Source organism: Caretta caretta, chromosome 14 (genome assembly GCF_965140235.1).
Source record: "Caretta caretta isolate rCarCar2 chromosome 14, rCarCar1.hap1, whole genome shotgun sequence".
NCBI classification, from domain to species: Eukaryota; Metazoa; Chordata; order Testudines; family Cheloniidae; genus Caretta; species Caretta caretta.
Genome location: NC_134219.1, coordinates 27,673,142 through 27,688,726, shown reverse-complemented (window position 1 = coordinate 27,688,726; position 15,585 = coordinate 27,673,142).

Sequence of the window (15,585 nt, the reverse complement as noted above, 5' to 3'; positions counted from 1 at the left end):
GGGAAGCTCCTCGATGAGCTCCTGTGAGACGCGAAGGAGACAAAGGAGCGTATGAGATTCAGGCCCGACTCACACCTCCCAATGACGAGATGACACAGCCAGTGCCCCACATGGCCAGCAGGATCCCCCACCACCTCCCGCTCCTCCCATTCCTTCCTGCCCATCAGACTTGTCCCCCTTCCCGGATTCCTGCAAAGCTCACTCCCAATCTCCTTCTCTCCTCCTCCCTGTCAAAAATGCCCCCATTCAGCCCCATCCCGATGACCGAGCTGGGACCATGTGATTCCTTGGCCCCCACTCTCAGCTGTCCTCCAGCCCCACAATTCCCCCCCTGCCCACTACTGACCAATCTCACAATTTCTCCCTTCTCTTCTCCCAAGTCTTCAGCCCGAGGAATCCTTGTCCTCTGCTGCCCCCTCCAACACCAACCAGTCCCTACCCATGAGCCCGGCCATACCCCTGCCAAACCCATGTCTCTCTCCTCCCTCCAGTTGCCGTATGGCGTGTCTCACTCACCACAATCCTCTTCACCACAGCCGCCTTGCAGCAGCGTGGCTCCAGCGTGTCCTCCCCTCTCTCCCGTGCAGCCAGACATGCGGGGTAGATGGCCTGAAGGAACAGGAGCTGCTGCCCCTCATCCTGTACCCACCGGGAGTGGGGTATAGCAAGAGAGAACCTGTTAGCTAGGGACCTTCCTACCCCACCCAAACCGGCTCCAGGGCTCAGGCCTCAATGGGGGATTGTGGGGACCCGCCTATTGTCCAAATCCCCCACCACTCCTACACAAGCAGGATCAGGAAGTGGGACAGTGCCTGTGGGGGGAAACGACCTCGGCTGTTGTGGGACAAACACCCCCATCTTGGGGGTCCCACATCATGGATGTAAAAGGGCCCCATTAGGGGTGGTGGATCATGAGGGACAAGACCCTCGGCAGGGGGTGGGGATGCTGGGAAGGGACAGGGCAATCTTGGTTCAAGCCCAGGTGGGGAACATTTGTACCTTATCTCTGCACTGGAGCTGCTCTCGGATGATCTTGAGAGCAGCTTCATCTTTGGCCAGGTGCACCCCTTCCTCCTGCTCCGAATCCTGGGGGGTCCCTGCACCAGGGAGAGAAGGACAGGGGCGTGGTGGGCAGAGCAGGATCCAAGACCCCCCTTCCCACCTCAGGCACCCAGGGCAGATCGGGCCCCAAACCTCCCTCTCAGGGATGCCTTCAGCCCCCAACAGCTTCAGAAGCCCAGAGCAGAGCCCCCCTCCACTGGCCAGGACTCCAGGGCAGGTGCCTGTTCCCCCAGCCCCGGAGCAGCAAGGACCTACGTGGCAGCAGCTCTTCACGTCCCCACCCCCAGGTCCCCATGCGGAAGGGGCAACTGTGTGACCGCTGCTGCTGTCCGTGGGGTTCCCGTGGCTCAGGCCAGACACCTGGGATGGGGACCTCCCCCGCCCCGTATCCCTGGGAGAGCGTCTGGGCCCAGGGTGTTCACATCCCCGTCCTCACCCCTCCCTCAGCCCAGCCTGGCTCCTCACCTGGAACAAAGCAGTGGCCTCCATCGGCCTGGCTGCTGCCAGAGGCCCAGGTGCTGCCACTGTCCCATGCTGAGCTGCCCGTGCTGGGACAGGGACCTTCCCCCTCCTGGCCGGCGGGGGCTGGAAGGTCCTCAGAGACCGGGCAGGGCGATGCCTCCTGATGGGAAGGAGGGCTGGGCTCCTGGGGCCGCTGCTGCCCACACAACAAGCCCCAGAGCCACCCTGCCCGGCGCCCCTCCTGGGCTGGGTCCTGTCTGCGAAACCGCAGCCTGGGCCAGCTCCATTGGGGCCTGGTCGGGGCCTCTCCCAGCTCGGCGCCTGCGCCGGGAGCTGGGTTCCTTTTCCAGAAGGCCGGGCACTTCCGCCGTCTGGCCTGGACGGGAGCTGCTTCCCCGCCAGCGGGGACGCAGGGCTTGCTCTGCCCCTTGGGAAGGTGGCAGCTGCTTCCCTCAGGCTCTGGGGCCACCTGCAGAGCCTTCCTCCGCAACATCCGCAGGAGCCTGGCCATCCTGGAACCGAGCGGGAGCAGGGGTGAGACTGGGCTCAAGGCAGCCTTTCACTCCTGGGCCTTTTCCATCCCTCCTCCTCCCTCCTCCAACCACAGCAGCCCCTTCTGCCCCCACAGGAGTGCAGGGAGTGCCATCTACACACACGGGCAGGAGTTCATTGCATGATATTCTCCCAACGTTCCCCCTCTTAATCCCTGCTGCTGCAATATCCAGGAAGTCTCATCCTTTTCCAGCAATGGGGTCAGTCCCTAAGACCATCGGTTCCTCTGGACAAGCAGTCCCCTCCTGTCGTCCCAGGCCACTCTCCCACCCAGGCTAGAGAAGGAACAGAAGCCAGGCGTCCGGACTTCTCCTGGGAAACCATTCCCCACGTCAAAGTCACAAAGAGCCTAGGCATGGGAAGACCAGGGCCCTCCTCGTTCCCCCTTGATTTCCAGACTCAGCAGCTCACAGGGTCTGGCCCAGCTCCGAGACTCTCAGCCTGGGGAACGGTGTCCCACAAGGGAAGGGCTGGGAGCCCCATTGCTGGAACCTTTCCAAACACACTGGAGACGGCTCTGGAGAAGCCCCTGCCTGGCCTAAGAATGAGGGGCTCTTGGGGGCTGTTTGCAAAGGAAATCCCCCTTTGGAGATAGTCTCTCCCCATTTCTGCCTCTCCCTAGACAGACAGGGGAAGCCACCGAGGAACCCAAATGCCACTCACTTGCTCTCAGTGATGGGATGATGGATGGCGGATGTTCAGGGTCAGCAGACGTCCCACGCCCTCCTCCTCACTCTCCAAGCCCAAGGCAGGCTGGAGAGGGTGGTGACCTCAGGAGTTACCCTGCCCAGCCAGCAGGCAGGGTGATGACACGAGGGCGATCGACTAGCTGTGAAAACAAGAGTCTGTCTTATTGCCAAGGGACGGAGAAACTCAGCCAGCAGCAGGGGGGTGCAGAACACTGCCCTAGGGCGGAGGTGACAGCGCCTCCAGGATCCTGACATCCCAGCACTTTACACACCTTCCTGGAGCCTCCCAAACCCACTGAGCTGTAGCCATGGGACCCTAACCCGACTGATGGCAAACGGGCCTCAGCTAGGAGCACAGGGTCACACTGAGTGTCAGAGCCATGGATGGACCCCTTCACTAACCACTGCCGCACACTCCCTCCACAGCTGGCAATTGCAACCAGGCCCTAATGGCTGGTCCCCCTGCCTTTGAGAGGGAGGGTCACTCCTGCTTTCATTGCTGCCTCTTGATCTGTGGGACTTTGGGCAAGTTGCTCCCCCTCTCCATGGCTCTCTGGGACTCACATCCCTGAATGGGCTTTAAAAAAAACAATGGTTAAAGTTTGGCCCCAACTAGTTCTTGTTTCTCGAGACTAGTCATTTCAGCAAAGTTTAGAATTCTTGACATTCAACACCTGGAAACATCCCTTTCTCCTTCGCAGACGGCCTTAACATCCCTTATCTCACCCAGGCTCCCTGCTGCCTGGAGTTAGAGAATTGACCCTATGCCCACTGGACCTACCCAAGGTGTCACACAGCAAAGCGTGACGGAGCCAGAAAGAGAAGACAACAATCCTGACTCCTGTTCTAACTAACAGACAACAACCCCCCCGGAGGCAGGGATAAAGCCCAGGAAATAAGGTGTGCACATTTTCATGGAAACCGTTTTCTGTCTGAAAATCCATTCAGATGAAACCACTTTGTTTCTTGAAATCATAAGAAGTAGGATGAAAATTCTTTGCAAAAATATTTGTTTGCAAAACAAGAGCATCTCCTGTTTGTCACAGTGCATTCAACTGTCTCGTCGAACACAAAGGGGAGACACTATGATCTAGCAAAAAGAAAAAGGAGTACTTGTGGCACCTTAGAGACTAACGAATTTATTTGAGCATAAGCTTTCGTGAGCTCCAGCTCACTTCATCGGATGCATCTGTAGCTCATGACAGCTGTAGCTCACGAAAGCATATGCTCAGATAAATTGGTTAGTCTCTAAGGTGCCACAAGTCCTCCTGTTCTTTTTTGCAAATACAGACTAACACGGCTGCTACTCTGAAACCAACTATGATCTAGAAAATTAGATGAGAGGCTTCAGTCTGAGCTAAGTAGTTGCTGCTCTTCACAATTTCAAAAGAATAAAATACAAATAAAAGAGAATATTAGGTCATAATCTGATATGGCTCAGTGTGATCAGACACCTCCTAGTCTGTACTGCTCCAAGTGACACTCTTCAGTGGATCCCCAGCATCCACCCATGGCGAGGTAGGTGGGAGAGCATTGTTATTCGTACTTGACAGAAGGAGAAACGAAGGCTGAGAAAGGAGCAGGGACTTGTCTTAGCTGATGCAGCCAGTCGGAAGCAGAATTGCTCTCAAATGAGCTACAGACCAGCAATTGTTCATAGTAATTATGCAGCAAGTATTTGAGAAGAATTGGATTGTTCGAGAGGATATTGAACTGCTCCGAGACAATGAATGGAGAGCAGCATCCACATTGGTCAGAGATATAACTGGTTGTGACTTATTTGCTTGGTCATAAAAGAGAACAACAAAGACCAGAGTTTCCTCCCTGTCAATAGCTCCCTCCTCAGCCAATCAAGGTTGAGACTTTGAGGGGTGGGAGGCTAAGGGTTCTCATCAAATAGCCCAAAGAATGGCCCTGGTCACCACCGAGGCGATCATTCTCGGAGCCCTATTCCAGTCTCACCTCTCTGTGAGGGCCTCCCACAACCTCCCCGGCCCCCCCTCCACACACAGAGCTCCTGGTGGTGGGAGGAGAGCAGAGGAAAATGACAAAGGAAGCAAGAAGAGAAAGGTAGGAGGGACAGAGGAAAAGGGAAAACAAAAAGGAGAAAAACCAACATCCCCAGTGATTCTAAGGGACAAAGTCCTAGGTCGGAAAAAAAATACTTCCCCCACATTCTAATGTTTTCCTTTCCTAAAAATCAACCGGAACCTGATGGATCAGACTGAAGAGGTTCCAAACCTCTCCGAGGCTCTTACCTTACCTTCTATACAGGGATGTCTGTTTTCGATCAAAACCACCACAAGAAAAGGAGAAAACTCCGAAGAGGGTCCTCCTTGTTCTCACGAATGTGAAAGTGAATGCTCTCTCAGTCCTCCAGGAGAGACCTCGAGAAGGAGACGTGCTGAAGCAAAGCCACAGGGATCTCCGAGCTTGCCCCTGTCCTGCACCCCTGTCCTGCCTGGCTGATGTCAAGATCTCTCTGTGAGATCATCGCCTCCCCGCCACCTTTGTCCAATAGGCTGAGGTCCTGCCAAAGGCCCTTGTGATGTCACTGCCACACCCACCCCTCCCCTGCAGTGCTGATGTCCTGCCCCTGTCCAGCCACATTGGATGTTTCAGCCGCTTCCCCGGGATCACCCCACTCAATCACTCTTCCTTGTGGGGATGACACCCACTACACAGTATAACACAGAACTTCTTCCCCAGGCCACAATTAGGTTTTCACAAGTTAGTTGACTTTATGGCCAGAAACAACCGTTAGAGCATTTAATCTCATCCCCTGCGTATCCTAAGGCCTCCTGTATATCAGAAGAGCTGGGCTTTTCTTTTACTCAAATGTTTTCCAGAAAGGCATCTAGTCTTTATTCGAAGAGATCAAGAGATGGAGAATCCATCATTTCTCTTGGCAGTTTGTGCCAATGACGAATCACCCTCTTACAAATCCAGGTCTTATTGTCATTATACTTTTTCTGATTTCTGCTTCCATCCATGGGGTCTTGTCATGCCTTTCTCTGCTACATAAAAGAGCCCTTTTATACTCAACATTTTCTCTCCATGAAGTCAAGCAACTCACCTCTCATTTGTCTTTTGTGTATACTAAACAGATTGAGCTTTTTCAATGTCTCATTAGAAGGCATCATCCCCATCACTCAATTACGAATCTTTTCTGTACCCTCTCCAATTGTTTTAACATAATCTTCAAAATGTGGACACAAGAACTGGATTCAACATTCCAGCATCAGTCTCACCAATGCTCTTTCACTTCCCTTTCCATTCTCACTACTCTATCCAGCTAAGAATGGCTTTAACCGTTTTTAACACAGTTTCACATTGACAGACCGTGCTGAGCAGCTCGTCCTCTATGGCCCCGAAATCCTTTTCAGGGTCGCTGCTTTCCAGCGGATTGTCCCCCATTCTGTAGGGTGCCACCTGACTCCTTTGTTACTGAAGCTATGGGGTTGCATTTGGCTTGATTAAAACCTAATTATTTCGGAAGTATTTTAGAAGAACTAGCCCATTAGAGAGAGAATCGTGAATTACTCCAAGACAATGAATGGAGAAAAGCGGCAAGAGCAATCAAATACATGTTTGGTTATGGCCTATTTCCTTGGTCTTAAAAGAGAGTAACGACGACCTGAGTCTCCTCCCTCACAATAGCCCCAAGCTCCCCCAATCAGCATTAAGACTCTGAGAAGCAGAAAGCTGAGAGTCCTCACCAGATGTCCCGGGTCACTACCGGAGGGAGTCACTCTTAGAGCACCATTCCAGCCACATGTCTTTGGGAGCAACCCCCCATCCCCAACTCCACATTCACAGACAGGTCCTGGTGGTGAAAGGAAAGCAGGGGAAAAGGACAAAGATGCAAGAGAGGACGAGAAAGGAGGGAGAGACAGGAAAAGGGAAAACAAAAAGGAGAAACCCCAGTGTCCCCAGTAATTCTAAGGGACAAAGTCCTAGGTCTGAATTAAAATGCTGCCCCCACAATCTAGTGTTTTCCTTTCCTAAAAATCAGCTGGCACCTGATTGATCAGACTGGTCAGGTTCCAAACCTCTCCAAGGCTCTTACCTTCTATACAGGAACGTCTGTTTTTGAGCAAAACCACTACGAGAAAAGGAGAAAACTCCGAAGAGGGTCCTCCTTGCGCTCACAAATGTGAAAGTGAATGCTCTCTCAGTCCTCCAGGAGAGACCTCGAGAAGGAGACGTGCTGAAGCAAAGCCACAGGGATCTCCGAGCTTGCCCCTGTCCTGCCTGGCTGATGTCAAGATCTCTCTGTGAGATCATCGCCTCCCCGCCACCTTTGTCCAATAGGCTGAGGTCCTGCCAAAGGCCCTTGTGATGTCACTGCCACACCCACCCCTCCCTTGCAGTGCTGATGTCCTGCCCCTGTCCAGCTACATTGGATGTTTCAGCCGCTTCCCCTGGATCACCCCACGCAATGAGCGTTCATTGTGGGCTCAAGTCGAACACAGTAAAACATCAGAGGCTTCTCCCCGTGCTACGCTCAGTTTTTCATAAATTAGCAGACTTTATGGACAGAAGAGACAATTAGAGCATGTCATCTGACCCCCTGCATATCACATGCTTTCTGTAGAGCATAGGAGCTAGTTTTTGACTACACACATTCCAGAAAGGCATCTAGTCTTCATTAGAAGACATCAAGAGGTGGGGAATTCCCACCACTTCCCTTTCTAGTTTGTTCCTTTGGTGATTCATCCTCACGGTTGAATATGTATGCCCTCTTTCTAATATGAATTGGTCTCTTTTGAGTTTCCAGCCACTGGGTCTTGTTATTCTTTTCTCTGCTAGATTAATGAGCCCTTTCATACCCAATATTTTCTCTCCATGAAGTCACTTCAACACTTCAATGATGTCACCTCCCGATCTTTTTTATCATCTAAACAGGCTGAGCTCTTTCAATAGCTTATTCGCAGGCATTTTTCTCCAGCCCTCAAAATGTTTCATTGCTTTTTGCTGCCCCATCTCCAATATTTCCAAATCGTTTTTCAAAGGTGGATGCCAAAACTGCATGCAGGATTCCATGATCAGTCTTCCTCATGGTTTCAGAGTAACAGCCGTGTTAGTCTGTATTCGCAAAAAGAAAAGGAGTACTTGTGGCACCTTAGAGACTAACCAATTTATTTGAGCATAAGCTTTCGTGAGCTACAGCTCACTTCATCGGATGCATACTGTGGAAAGTGTAGAAGATCTTTTTATATACATACAAAGCATGAAAAAATACCTCCTCCCACCCCACTCTCCTGCTGGGAATAGCTTATCTAAAGTGACCACTCTCCTTACAATGTGTATGATAATCAAGGTGGGCCATTTCCAGCACAAATCCAGGTTTTCTCACACACACACCCCCCACCGCACACACACAAACCCACTCTCCTGCTGGGAATAGCTTATCTAAAGTGACCACTCTCCTTACAATGTGTATGATAATCAAGGTGGGCCATTTCCAGCACAAATCCAAATTTTTTCATGCTTTGTGTGTATATAAAAAGATCTTCTTCACTTTCCACAGTATGCATCCGATGAAGTGAGCTGTAGCTCACAAAAGCTTATGCTCAAATAAATTGGTTCGTCTCTAAGGTGCCACAAGTACTCCTTTTCTTCCTCATGGTGTGTCACCTCCCTATGCTCCTCACTGCTCTTTTCATCCATCTAAAGATGGCTTTAGCCCTGTTCACCACAGCATCACCCTGGGTGCTCATGTTGAATGGCTTGCCTAGCATGGCCCCGAAATCCTCTTCACTGTCAGTGCTTTCCTGGATACACTTCCCCACTCTGTAGGTGTGGCCTGCATGCTTTGTCGCTCGCTATAGGACCCTTCCTTTGGTTCTTTTCCAACTTGTTTTCTTTGAATGGCTCCACTTTATCAAGGGATCCGATTGCTCTGTGTCACTGCCGTCTCCTCATCATTAATTATCACTCTGCTACTATTTTATCACCCACCAACGTTAGCAGCAGTGATATTTTATTTGGGTTGCAGTTCATTGATATTTATTTTCAAGAATTAGTCCTTGAGAGCCTCTTCATATCCCTCGTGCCCATAACCTGCTCCACACAGCACAGTGAGAAAAGGCCGCCCAGCCCAGCTGTGCCCTAGGGGCTAAGCACAGAACAAATGTAGGAGCTTGTGTCATCCATAGCTTCTGAACAACATGTGGGGGTCATCAGCTTACAAAGACACTCTAGACCGGTAGCATAGACAGGCCCCAAATGTATCTAAGTGTCCCGCCTTGAAAAACAGAAGACAAAAAAACATAACCTTGAGTAGCTTTATTTTATAGTCGTGGAAACTGAGGCACACAGAAGCAAAGAGATTCGCTCATGGTCAAAAAGTCAGGAATAGAAAATGGCCAATCTGCTGATAGTCAGTCCTGGGCCCTAGCCGCGTTTGTCTTGGCCTCTCTGCTTCAGCTCCAGTAACAACCCGAGTGGAGGTTTTCTTCCTCTCTGTGTCCTTTAACTTCACGTCACTGGAGAAGAAAGATTGTTTCTGACCAGCTGGCTCTAATGCTTAAAAACCTTCATTTTTTTCTTTCACTAGGAGGATAACGCTGGACGTTTTCTCTCATTCACTTTCCTTTGGAATAATTTCAATCCAGTCCAAAGGATTTCCTTTTCCATTGTGTCTTCAGTACCTTTCCGAGCAAACAGTTCCTCTTTGATACTGGATACTCTTTGATACTCTTTGATATTGGATACTATTAATTTAGGCTTAAATAGAGACTGGGAGTGGCTAAGTCATTATGCAAGGTAGCCTGTTTCTTCTTGTTTTTTCCTACCCCCCCCCCCCCAGATGTTCTGGTTTAACTTGGATTTAAACTTGGAGAGTGGTCAGTTTAGATGAGCTATTACCAGCAGGAGAGTGAGTTTGTGTGTGTATGGGGGTGGGGGGGATGTGAGAAAACCTTGATCTATGCAGGAAATAGCCCTACTTGATTATGTAAAGAGTTGTCACTTTGGATGGGCTAGCACCAGCAGGAGAGTGAATTTGTGTGGGGGGTGGAGGGTGAGAAAACCTGGATTTGTGCTGGAAATGGCCCACCTGTTGATGACTTTAGATAAGCTATTACCAGCAGGACAGTGGGGTGGGAGGAGGTATTGTTTCATATTCTCTGTGTGTATATAAAGTCTGCTGCAGTTTCCACGGTAAACATCTGATGAAGTGAGCTGTAGCTCACGAAAGCTCATGCTCAAATAAATTGGTTAGTCTCTAAGGTGCCACAAGTACTCCTTTTCTTTGAGCACAGGTTTTCAGTTTCAGGATGTCCCAGGGGGAGATGGCCATGAAAGGGGTAGTAGCTCAACTGAACCTATCCCCAGGTGAAGGGAATAAGTGCAGGGGTCACATGGGAAGGAGCAGCATGTAACTAGGATCCAGGCCTGTTGGGCGATATAAGAACAGCCTGTGCTCAGCCAGGAGAGAGACCCGCAATGGGAGCAGGCCTGGGAGGGGCTTGGATAGTCCTTTCAAGTCAGTTTCGGTACACAGTAGGGGATGGAACAGCCAAGCTGCTAGGGTTGGGAGCTGGGCCTCCTGGCAGTGTCCAGGAACGAAAGCACAGCACCTGCCAGGAAGGGAGTCCCCACAGAGGGACACCGTAATCTTCCAGGGAGGGAAAAGGCTCTCACTGCCATTTCTTAACCTCATGGGGTGTTCTCCTGCTCTGCCAACCCCACCCCTATTTCAGCATCTCCAGGTGCCTGAGGAAGCAGGCACCAGAGGCCATCCTGCAGCTGGGACAGAGATGGAGGTTGATGACCTACCTGCCCGTGGTGACCATGGTGCAGAACAGCCCTCAGGACATGCAAATGCAGCTCCAGATCTGCAGAATGCACCTTCCCTTTGCTGGCACGAGACCTTGCAGGTTGCGGGAGGTGAGGGAGGCACTAACTTTTGGTAACCCTCAGTGGGATCAGAGGGTAATGGTTTGTAGAAAGTGGTGTTGGAGAGCTTTACAAAAACTAGGCAAGCCATTTACAACACACACTTTGTTTCTCTACAAAAGAAAAAGGACACTAAACTATCTAAACTACTACATGCCACAAGGGGCCACAACAGTGGTTCCCTTAACCCACCCAGCAATATTGTTAATGTCTCCAACTATACTCTTAGCCCAGCAGAAGAATCTGTCCTATCTCAGGGCCTCTCCTTCTGCCCCTCCACCCCCACGAATATGATACTGTTCTGTGGTGACCTAGAATCCTATTTTCGATGTCTCCGACTCAAGGAATATTTCTCACACCTCTGAACAACATACTAACCCACAGAGAGCTTCCTACCAAGACGACAAAAAGAAGGATTCTGGGTGAAGTCCTCCTGAAGGTCGAAACAACAGACTGGACTTCTACAGAGAGTGCTTCCGCCGACGTGCACGGGCTGAAATTGTGGAAAGCAACATAACTTGCCCCATAACCTCAGCCGTGCAGAACACAACGCCATCCACAGCCTCAGAAACAGCTCAGACATCATAATCAAAAAGGCTGACAAAGGAGGTGCTGTCGTCATCATGAATAGGTCAGAATATAAACAAGAGGCTGCTAGGCAGGTCTCCAACACCACTTTCTACAAGCCATTACCCTCTGATACAACTGCGGGTTACCAAAAGAAACTACACCATCTGCTCAAGAAACTCCCTGAAAAAGCACAAGGACAAATCCGCACAGACACACCCCTAGAACCCCAACCTGGGATATTCTATCTGCTACCCAAGATCCATAAACCTGGAAATCCTGGACGCCCCATCATCTCAGGCATTGGCACCCTGACAGCAGGATTGTCTGGCTATGTAGACTCTCTCCTCAGGCCCTATGCTACCAGCACTCCCAGCTATCTTCCAGACACCACTGACTTCCTGAGGAAACTACAATCCATCGGTGATCTTCCTGAAAACACCATCCTGGCCACTATGGATGTAGAAGCCCTCTACACCAACATTCCACACAAAGATGGACTACAAGCCGTCAAGAACACTATCCCCGATAATGTCAGAGCAAACCTGGTGGCTGAACTTTGTGACTTTGTCCTCACCCATAACTATTTCACATTTGGGGACAATGTATACCTTCAAGTCAGCGGGATTGCTATGGGTACCTGCATGGCCGCACAGTATGCCCCCATTTTTATGGCTGACTTAGAATAACGCTTCCTCAGCTCTCGTCCCCTAATGCCCCTACTCTACTTGGGCTACATTGATGACACCTTCATCATCTGGACCCATGGAAAAGAAGCCCTTGAGGAATTCCACCATGATTTCAACAATTTGCGTCCCACCATCATCCTCAGCCTGGACCAGTCCACACAAGAGATCCACTTCCTGGACACTACGGTGCTAATAAGCGATGGTCACATAAACACCACCCTATACTGGAAACCTATTGACCGCTATACTTACCTACATGCCTCCAGCTTCCAACCAGGACACACCACACAATCCATTGTCTACAGGCAAACTCTACAAAACAACCGCATTTGCTCCAACCCCTCAGGCAGAGACAAAAATCTACAAGATCTCTATCAAGCATTCTTACAACTACAATACACACCTGCTGAAGTGAAGAAACAGATTGACAGAGCCAGAAGAGTACCCAGCAGTTACCTACTACAGGACAGGCCCAACAAAGAAAATAACAGAACGCCACTAGCCATCACCTTCAGCCCCCAACTAAAACCTCTCCAATGCATCATCAAGGATCTACAACCTATCCTGAAGGACGCCCCATCACTCTCACAGATCTTTGGAGACAGGCCAGTCCTTGCGTACAGACAGCCCCCCAACCTGAAGCAAATACTCACCAGCAACCACACACCACACAACAGAACCACTAACCCAGGATCCTATCCTTGCAACAAAGCCCGTTGCCAACTGTGTCCACATATCTATTCAGGGGACACCATCATAGGGCCTAATCACATCAGCCACACTATCAGAGGCTCGTTCACCTGCACATCTACCAATGTGATATATGCCATCATGTGCCAGCAATGCCCCTCTGCCATGTACATTGGCCAAACTGGACAGTCTCTACATAAAAGAATAAATGGACACAAATCAGACGTCAAGTATTATAACATTCAAAAACCAGTCGGAGAACACTTCAATCTCTCTGGTCACTCGAACTCAGACCTAAAAGGGGCAATTCTTCAACAACAAAAAACTTCAAAAACAGACTCCAAGGAGAGACTGCTGAATTGGAATTAATTTGCAAACTGGATACAATTAATTTAGGCTTGAATAAAGACTGGGAATGGATGTGTCATTACACAAAGTAAAACTATTTCCCCTTGTTTATTTCCCCCCCCTACTGTTCTTGTCAACTGCTGGAAATGGCCCACCTTGATTATCACTACAAAAGGTTTTCTTCACCCTCCGCCCCCTCCCCACCCACTCCTGCTCTCCTGCTGGTAATAGCTCACCTTTCCTGATCACTCTTGTTACAGTCTGTATGGTAACACCAATTCTTTCATGTTCTTTATGTATATAAAATCTCCACACTGTATTTTCCATTGCATGCATCCGATGAAGTGAGCTGTAGCTCATGAAAGCTTACGCTCAAATGTCTTTGTTAGTCTCTAAGGTGCCACAAGTCCTCCTTTTCTTTTTGCGGATACAGACTAACATGGCTGCTACTCTGAAACAGTGTTAGTCTTGCAGATGCAGACTAACACGGCTGCTACTCTGCCATGCCTCCACCCACTTTAACCCAAAACAAACTCAGGTTTTAGGTCAAAGGGGGTAGAGGCATGGAAGAGAGTATATAGTGAACAAAAGATTGATTTTAAAAGTGTCAGAAAAATATTGTGAAAACAGGAAATTCCTAGTCTTGACAATCTTTCACGAAAAACCCTTGCATTCCAAAAATAGTCACTTTTCTACAGACAATCCTTCCTTTGGAAAAGATTTTCAACCGTGTCTAGAAATTGCTCCCAGGTCAGTGTCTCTCTGAGCGTGGGGTGCACTCATTTGCCCTCTCCTTCCCCTGGGGATGTGTATGAAGCACTAGTTAGAGGGGTACAGAGGAGGTATAAATAAAGATGATTAGGTCTTGACGAATACACATGTGGAGGGTGTGGGGGGAGAGAGACACGACTGATTGTATTGTCCTGAAGCAGTGCACAGCTTCCAAAGATTTGGTGAATGCTTCTCTGGGGGTCTGATTCTGCAAACCAACTTCCAGGAGCATCAGATGTGCATCTGACAAGGCCCTGCTCCCTCCTCATGTCCAGGCCACTTGGCCAGTGGCTTGGCATGAGTAACTCTGATGCTGGACTGCCATTTTCCTACCCCTGCCTCTATGTGCATTGTGAGCAGCTGCACTGCTGCACATCCAAGTGGCTAAAGAACCATCAACAGGCTTCACTCTTCTTCACTCTCTGGTCACGCAATTACAGACATGAAAGTTGCGATATTACAACAGAAAAACTTCAGAAACAGACTCCAACTAGAGACTGCTGAATTGCAATTCATTTGCAAATTGGATACAATTAACTTGAATAGGGACTGGGAGTGGTTGAGTCATTATGCAAGGTAACCTATTTCTCCTTGTTTATTCCTTCCCCCTCCCCCCCACTGTTCCTCAGACATTCTTGTTAAACCCTAGATTTGTGCTGGAAATGGCCCACCTTGATTATCATACACATTGTAAGGAGAGTGATCACTTTAGGTAAGCTATTACCAGCAGGAGAGTGGGGTGGGGGAGAGAAAATCTTTTGAAGTGATAAACACCCATTTTTCATGGTCTGTGTGTATAAAAACATCCTCACTGTATTTTCCACTTTATGCATCTGATGAAGTGAGCTGTAGCTCACGAAAGCTTATGCTCAAATAAATTGGTTAGTCTCTAAGGTGCCACAAGTCCTCCTTTTCTTTTTGCGAATACAGACGAACACGGCTGCTACTCTGAAACCTGACTACACAGAGTGCTGTCCTTTGCACAAAGATAAAATGGAGAAATGTTGTGTGTGTTTAACCTCTTTCAAACAGTGGGCTCTTAAATGTTGCAAATAATTTCTAGCTCAACCAGAAGTTAGGGGCTTGAGGTAGGAGTCTCCCAGGCATTGTCTTCACTGCAAAAGTGTGTTTACACGGAGATCGCTAAGTTGATGTAAAATCCGATTGGAGACATAGAATAGAAACATAGAATATCAGGGTTGGAAGGGACCTCAGGTGGTCATCTAGTCCAACCCCCTGCTCAAAGCAGGACCAATCCCCAATTAAATCATCCCAGCCAGGGCTTTGTCAAGCCTGACCTTAAAAACTTCTAAGGAAGGAGATTCTACCACCTCCCTAGATAACGCATTCCAGTGTTTCACCACCCTCCTAGTGAAAACGTTTTTCCTAATATCCAACCTAAACCTCCCCCACTGCAACTTGAGACCATTACTCCTTGTCCTGTCCTCTTCTACCACTGAGAATAGTCTAGAACCATCCTCTCTGGAACCACCTCTCAGGTAGTTGAAAGCAGGTAGTATCAAATCCCCCCTCATTCTTCTCTTCTGCAGACTAAACAATCCCAGTTCCCTCAGCCTCTCCTCATAAGTCATGTGTTCCAGACCCCTAATCATTTTTGTTGCCCTTCACTGGACTCTCTCCAATTTATCCACATCCTTCTTGTAGTGTGGGGCCCAAAACTGGACACAGTACTCCAGATGAGGCCTCACCAATGTCGAATAGAGGGGAACGATCACATCCCTCGATCTGCTCGCTATGCCCCTACTTATACATCCCAAAATGCCATTGGCCTTCTTGGCAACAAGGGCACACTGCTGACTCATATCCAGCTTCTCGTCCACTGTCACCCC